This window comes from Crinia signifera, chromosome 11 (assembly GCF_055691185.1).
Source record: "Crinia signifera chromosome 11, ASM5569118v1, whole genome shotgun sequence".
Classification (NCBI taxonomy): Eukaryota; Metazoa; Chordata; class Amphibia; order Anura; family Myobatrachidae; genus Crinia; species Crinia signifera.
Window position 1 is genome coordinate 32,840,947 of NC_139227.1, and position 6,585 is coordinate 32,847,531.

Here is a 6,585-nt window from a genome sequence, read left to right on the forward strand (position 1 = left end):
CGCTACTGCGGCCACTACAGGGCAGTCTGAGCATCTCACCCCACCGAACAGCACACACCGACCTGAGGTTCAGTCTGATACACTGCAGGTAGATCACATTAATGCCATTTGTCACCAGAGCCTTGTGAGGCTCCGTAATGGTATCACTTTGTCCTGCAGTGGCCTCATCAGACCAATATTTCACATTTCTCATCACATTCCCCATAATTACATTATATCCAGGATGTTCTGTTTAATTATCTCTGCATAACGCTTGGCGTCGTGTCTGCTGTGTTGTGATGTGACAGGTTAGTTATGAGGGAGCTCTGGAAAATGTCCCCAGCGATTACACTACAAGCAAAACAATGGAATTGTAAGCTCTTGGGGAGAGATAGAAACTCAAACTGTATGTTGTTAATGGGATTCTGTAAGACAACGTTCCTTTTATGTATAACTTTCCTGTCATGTAGGTTTGAAGAATGTAAAATGAATAGAACAGGCTTTGGAAAAGCCTAATTGCGAAGTACAATACACACGCATCATTCTCAGGAGTCCGTCCCTCTCCCTCTGCCTGGTGATCTACTTCATCCTATATCTAACGTTGTTATTATTAATATCATGTATTTATATGATATTAATCATAAGGGTCTCCGCCCCCTGCATGTGGGAGCGGGGGTGGTGTGGGTGGGAAGGCTGCGAGTGGGGGACGGGCAGGTGCGGTGTTGCCACAGCTGAGTGCAGGGGTACTGCGGGTTGAGAAGGTCTGGTTGCGGGGGTGCCGTGGGTGGGGGAGGGTGTCCGGTGGTGCTGTGGGGGTGGGAGTTGCTGGTTCGGTGTTGACACATGTGGGTGGTGTGGGTGGGGAAGGGGCGGATGCAGTGCTGCTGCAGTTGGGTGGGGGATGGTTGGAGTGGGCGTGGGGTTGTCACCTGCAAGCCCCCCCCCCCCCCGCCACAAACCCACCCCGGAGCTTTATAGACATAGCTGCCTCCCCTCCTGCATTCTGCAGGAGACTCCCTGAAATTACAGCAATCTCCCTCTCTCCCTCATTAGTCTAGCAATCTCCCTCATGTCACCTAGCCCTCATTACACTGTTAGATTTTTGGGAAAAAAAAAGGAATGAGAGAGAGATACATTTACATTGAATTCCCAGCACTTTACCAAGTATAGTAGGGGGAGGGGCTAAAATGACAAGAAATTACGCGATTCACGTCATTTCAGTCCCACCCCTTGCCGCAGACCCGCCAAATCCAGTAATTAGTGCGGCACGACAGGGGGGTGCGGGGGCTGCCTGACAAATGCGGGAGGATTGCTAACCTCGGGTCGAGAGGGGGACCTGATTTTCGTGAGCCTCCCTGGAGGGTAGGCAAGCCTGTGATAGTCACCTGGTATTACCAGGGCCGTCTTAACAGCGGTGTGGGCCCCTGGGCAAAGCAATGCACTGGGTCCCTTACCCATTATCCCCTCCTAGGGGTGGGGGGTGCTATCAGCAGCAGCTTTGATGTCCCACGGGTGGCAGGGGGTGCTCTATCCTCCATTCAACATGTAGGACCTGGAGCATTAAGTTCTGCTAATTACTCCTTTACTGCACAGGTGGTGGGAGGGTGAACACTAACGTGTGGAAGTGGGCACTGAGCTGAATGAAGGGTCTCTTGTAAATGACTTCCAGGTAGGCAGTGGGTGTTTTATACGCAGGGGAGGGTTGGATAATGAGTGAGTTTAATATTCGTCATTTTCCGGTGGAAGGGCAGCTTGTTTGACTGCAGATATCGCCATCATCTGGAAATAGATTTCTTAGCCTTCAATAGTATAAAAACCTAGAGTCCCAACTTTCAGGAGATGCTGGGAACTTGGGGATCAGAGATCAGGAGCCAGAGAAATCCATTGATAAAAATATAAAACTGTACACCAGACATTTGGAGCTGGAGCAGGGTCCGGCTGCTGGAAGGCTGATATCTCTGGTTCTGGGCATGATAAAGACAAGCCGCTAGTGTCGACAGAAAGGGGAGAGTCCCAGCCTTTGGAATATACTATTTTGAAAAACTCTAAAGGTGGCCCTACAACTACAGATCGATTGTCAGTGTGGGCTAGTTGGAGCAAAAACTTGGTAATATCTGAATGACAGTTTGGCAGTTTCCCAGCATTTAGAAGCAAATGGTCAATTGTCATTTGCTCTCATATATTACCAGGATTTTGTTCCAACCAGCCCAATCTGACAATCGATCTGTAGAGGTATGGCAGGCTTAAGTCAGAGAGAACCTGAGAAATATGACTGGGAATTGCAATTAACAGGTCGGATGTGGACTGCTGCTTTGAAGTTGGATATCTCCAGTTCCCCAGGGCCGATTTTCAAAATTCTGGTATCCCTGGAAAAAGGGGATCCTCAGCTATCAGCATAGGACCCTTATACACCTGGGGCCCCTGGGCAAGTGCCCATTAAGCCCATACGAAAAGACGGCCCTGGGTATTACTATTATTCAGACCAGCGCCATCATTCACATTATGACCACATATCTGGACCTATCCTGCTGCTGTTGCTTCCCATCCTGTCTTACAGCAGATACCAATAAAACCAGATCAGCAATAAACGGTACTCTTTACCTAGAAGGGCGCCCATCGCGACCATCGCGACCATCGAATGCACTAAAAATCGGGTGCGACGCGATGGCCGCGATGGCCGCGATTTCCCATAGGGACCAATGTTAAAAATCAGATTGGACCCAATTTTAGTGTTCGATGCCTCAATGCCCGCGATTTTTACATAGGAAACAATGTTAAATGGGCCACAGAGCCCTAATAGTCACCGTGAACTCTGAAATGGCCCCCACAATTGTTACCGCCACCCCACGATCAACGTCAACCCGAAGCGTGGCGAGCGCAGCGAGCCGGCGAGGGGCGGCGGTACGCGTCCTCCGACCTTTTCATGCCCTACTATCCACGTCGGCGTGGAGTTGAGAATAGAATAGTGTGGCGAGCGCAGCGAGCCATCGAGCCCGAAGCGTGGCGAGCGCAGCGAGCCCCTCGAGGGGACGCGGATACCTTCACAGTTATACGCGTCCCATCGCGGGCTTCACAGGTGTCCGTGGTGAAAAGCGGACACCTGTGAAGCCCGCGAGGGGACGCGTTTACCTGTGAAGGTATCCGCGTCCCCTCGCGGGGCTCGCTGCGCTCGCCACACTTCGGGCTCGGTGGCTCGCTGCGCTCGCCACACTATTCTATTCTCAACTCCACGCCGACGTGGATAGTAGGGCATGAAAAGGTCGGAGGACGCGTACCGCCGCCCCTCGCCGGCTCGCTGCGCTCGCCACGCTTCGGGTTGACGTTGATCGTGGGGTGGCGGTAACAATTGTGGGGGCCATTTCAGAGTTCACGGTGACTATTAGGGCTCTGTGGCCCATTTAACATTGATTCCTATGGCCAAATCGCGGGCATTGAGGCATTTAACATTAAAATCGCGGTCAATTACCGTTTTTAACATTGATCCCTATGGGAAAATCGCGGTCATCGCGGGTACCCGATTTTAATGTACCCGCGATTTACCCGCGATGGCCGCAATTTTTTACCCCCAATGCCCGCGATTTCAATCGCTGGCGCCCTTCTAGGTAAAGAGTACCCAATAAACTTGCTGGAAATATTTTAGGACAGGAGAGTTGATAGTTTACCTGCTGGCCAGAGACATCCCCCTCCCCCCCCCCCCCCCCACCCCCATGGCTTCCCTGACACCTGCTATATATATCATGTATCCCCAGCGGAGCCCTGGACACAAGGCTTGCTGTATATCACACCCCTGCAGCAAGTCACAAGCTCCCTGCACAATGCAGACTGACAAAGTGCCCACAGCGTCCAGAGAAAACCTCATTAAAAATGAACAGCGATGCTTCTGTCTGCAGGAGCAGGACTGCCATAAAAGCTGTGTACACACGAAGCAATATGATCACTGGCAATATACCAGGTTGATTTTGCAGTGTAACTGATTGCCGTTTAAAAAAAAAAAGGGAAAAATCCCCCCAAATATCTGAACATCTCCACTTCTAAAAAAAAACACACTTAGGGGGTTATTCTAGTTCACTCGCAAAGGCACAATCACTCTCTAATGGACAAAACCATGTGCACTGCGAGTGGGGCGGATGTAACGTGCAGAAAGATTTCGATTTGGGTGTTTTAATGTTTCTGTGCAGGGTAAATACTGCCTGCGTTATTTTAACACTGCAATATAGATATCAGTTTGAGATACAAACCCCACCCAAATCTAAAGCTATTTACACACGGTCATTTATAGCTGGCAATATGGTCGCTCAGCAACCATATTGCCAGCAATTGGATAAATCGCCGTGTGCGCACTCCCGTTTCAGCCCCTGAAAGGTCACTGGTGGGAGGAGCTTGCTCCTCCCACCAGCGACTTCCCCTGCCTCTTCTCCCGGCAGTGTGACATTTTCATCAGCGACCATCTCTGGTCGCTGATGTAACAGGACACTGAGCAATGTGATTACTGGGCAATATATTGCTAGCAATCATATTGCTCCGTGTGTACGCACCTTAACGCTCTCTGCACATGTTACATCAGCCCCACCTGCAGTGCACATGGTTTTGTCCATTAGAGAGTGTTTTCGAGTGAACTAGAATACCCCCCTTAGTAAACATACCCCCTGAAGCTCAGAATGGTGAATTACTACTTCTAGGAATGGGGTTTGTGGGGAATTGTGTCCTGTATTGCGGAATGTGATTTATCATTGGCTCATTACTGGAAAAAGATGTAAACTCTAGCAGTAAAGGCCCCAGACACACACCCATCCCATCCCGCTATATACTGTACTTCCGGCTGCCTAGGCACGAGGGCATTTAAGAGCCTGGGGATTTTGTGATTGTCAGATAAAGGTAGTCGATAAAGTTTCTTACCCCAGAATCCACGGCAGTTAGGTGCAGCCAATCAGGTGTAGAATGGGTGGTAGCTTGGGCAGGTTATATAAAGGGTAGTCTTGGCTTTCTACTTCCTCTTTGAGTCCGGATTCCCACCCTCCCTCCCTTGCTTGCTCAATCACCACCCGGCCTTTCGGCCTTCACCAAATTTGGCTTCACTAATTTAATTTCAAATTGGCGGGAGGGCGCTCTCGACCAGCGGTCAAGTTTGAAGTGCAGGAGGTCACTGTGCGGTATTGCCACCCTCTGCCAGGAAGGCTGGTGAGTCCTGCCCCCGAGGGGGGACGATGGGCACTTACTAGAACTGTCCTCACCATGCAATAGGAGGATTGGTAAGACCGTCACAGTGCAGGCTGTGTTTTGAATTCAATGGTGGCGGTTCATCGCCCTGGTTAAAAGTTGGGGCGTTGCAGTCGCTGCCATTGGTAACGTTTGTGACTTAGCTGGTCTACAAGCGCTCTCCTGGCCATCCCTTTCAATAAGGGTCATACCAGCAATAAACACTGTTGACCTTTAAACTTATGCAGTGGTTGTCCGCGTGTTTATTTTTAGATAAGGTGTCCGTGTGAGTTATTTCCAGGGGTAATCAGTTTTATGTTAAGGTAAAGGTCAAGCGAAATAATCCAATAGGCGCCTTATCTTTATTATATAACTTTGAGGGAAGATTGATAATTAAATAAACGAAACAGCCGGATGTGGCATGATTTGTCGACAATTGAGGATGTTGACATGGTGCCTATTTACATTGTAATGACACTATGGTGTCATCATCATTATAAATGACTACATGGTACTACATGGGGGTGTGGTATAGAGTTCCGACAGTCGGGATCCCGACAGTCATTAGCCCGACGTCGGGATCCCGACTGGCCGGACTCAGACAGCATGGCGAGCGCAACAAAGCTCCTTGCGGGCTCGCTGCACTCGCCACGCTGCGGGCACATTGGCTCGCTACGCCCACCACCTATTATATTCTCCCTCTATAGGGGTCGTGGACCCCCATGAGGGAGAATAGCCGGTGGCCATCAGGAACCCGTCTGTCGGTGTTTTTACAGTCGGGATCCCGACGTCGGGTAAATGACTGTCGGGATCTGGACTGTCGGAACCCCATCTGGCCCCCCTACAGGGTATCCTATCACACTGCGCAGCCTGTGAGATGCAGCATTGGGAGCTGGTTTGTGCATGCAGAGACCTCACTGGGGCCTTGTAGACATTCATCTGTCTTCTGTAACCACTGACAGCGGGACATGAAGGGAATTAGCCGGGGATTGATTCAGGGCATGTATTCATAACAGATCAATGAGAACCTAAACCTCTTATATTAGGAATTACAACTCTTCAATGACAATCTGACCAGACACCAAGAGGTAAACGCTGCATTCATTCTGAGAACCAGGACATGACACATAGAGAATGTATCATTTCTGTGCGCTGTATAGTGCAGTATATGTACGCTATATATAGATATCTGTATATATGTATAGACAATGTGTTAATGTGAGTAGAAATGGTCTGGCACCAGGACAAACATAAGAGCCATAAATAGCTATATATCTGTGTCAGGGACATGGAGTCACACAGGTATACCCCTGGAGGGTGTGCTACAGGCAGGGTTGTATTAGTGTCTGTTCTGCCCTTGAGCAGTAGTTGGGGGGGATGGCGCCGGGCACTGAATATTTACCTGCACAC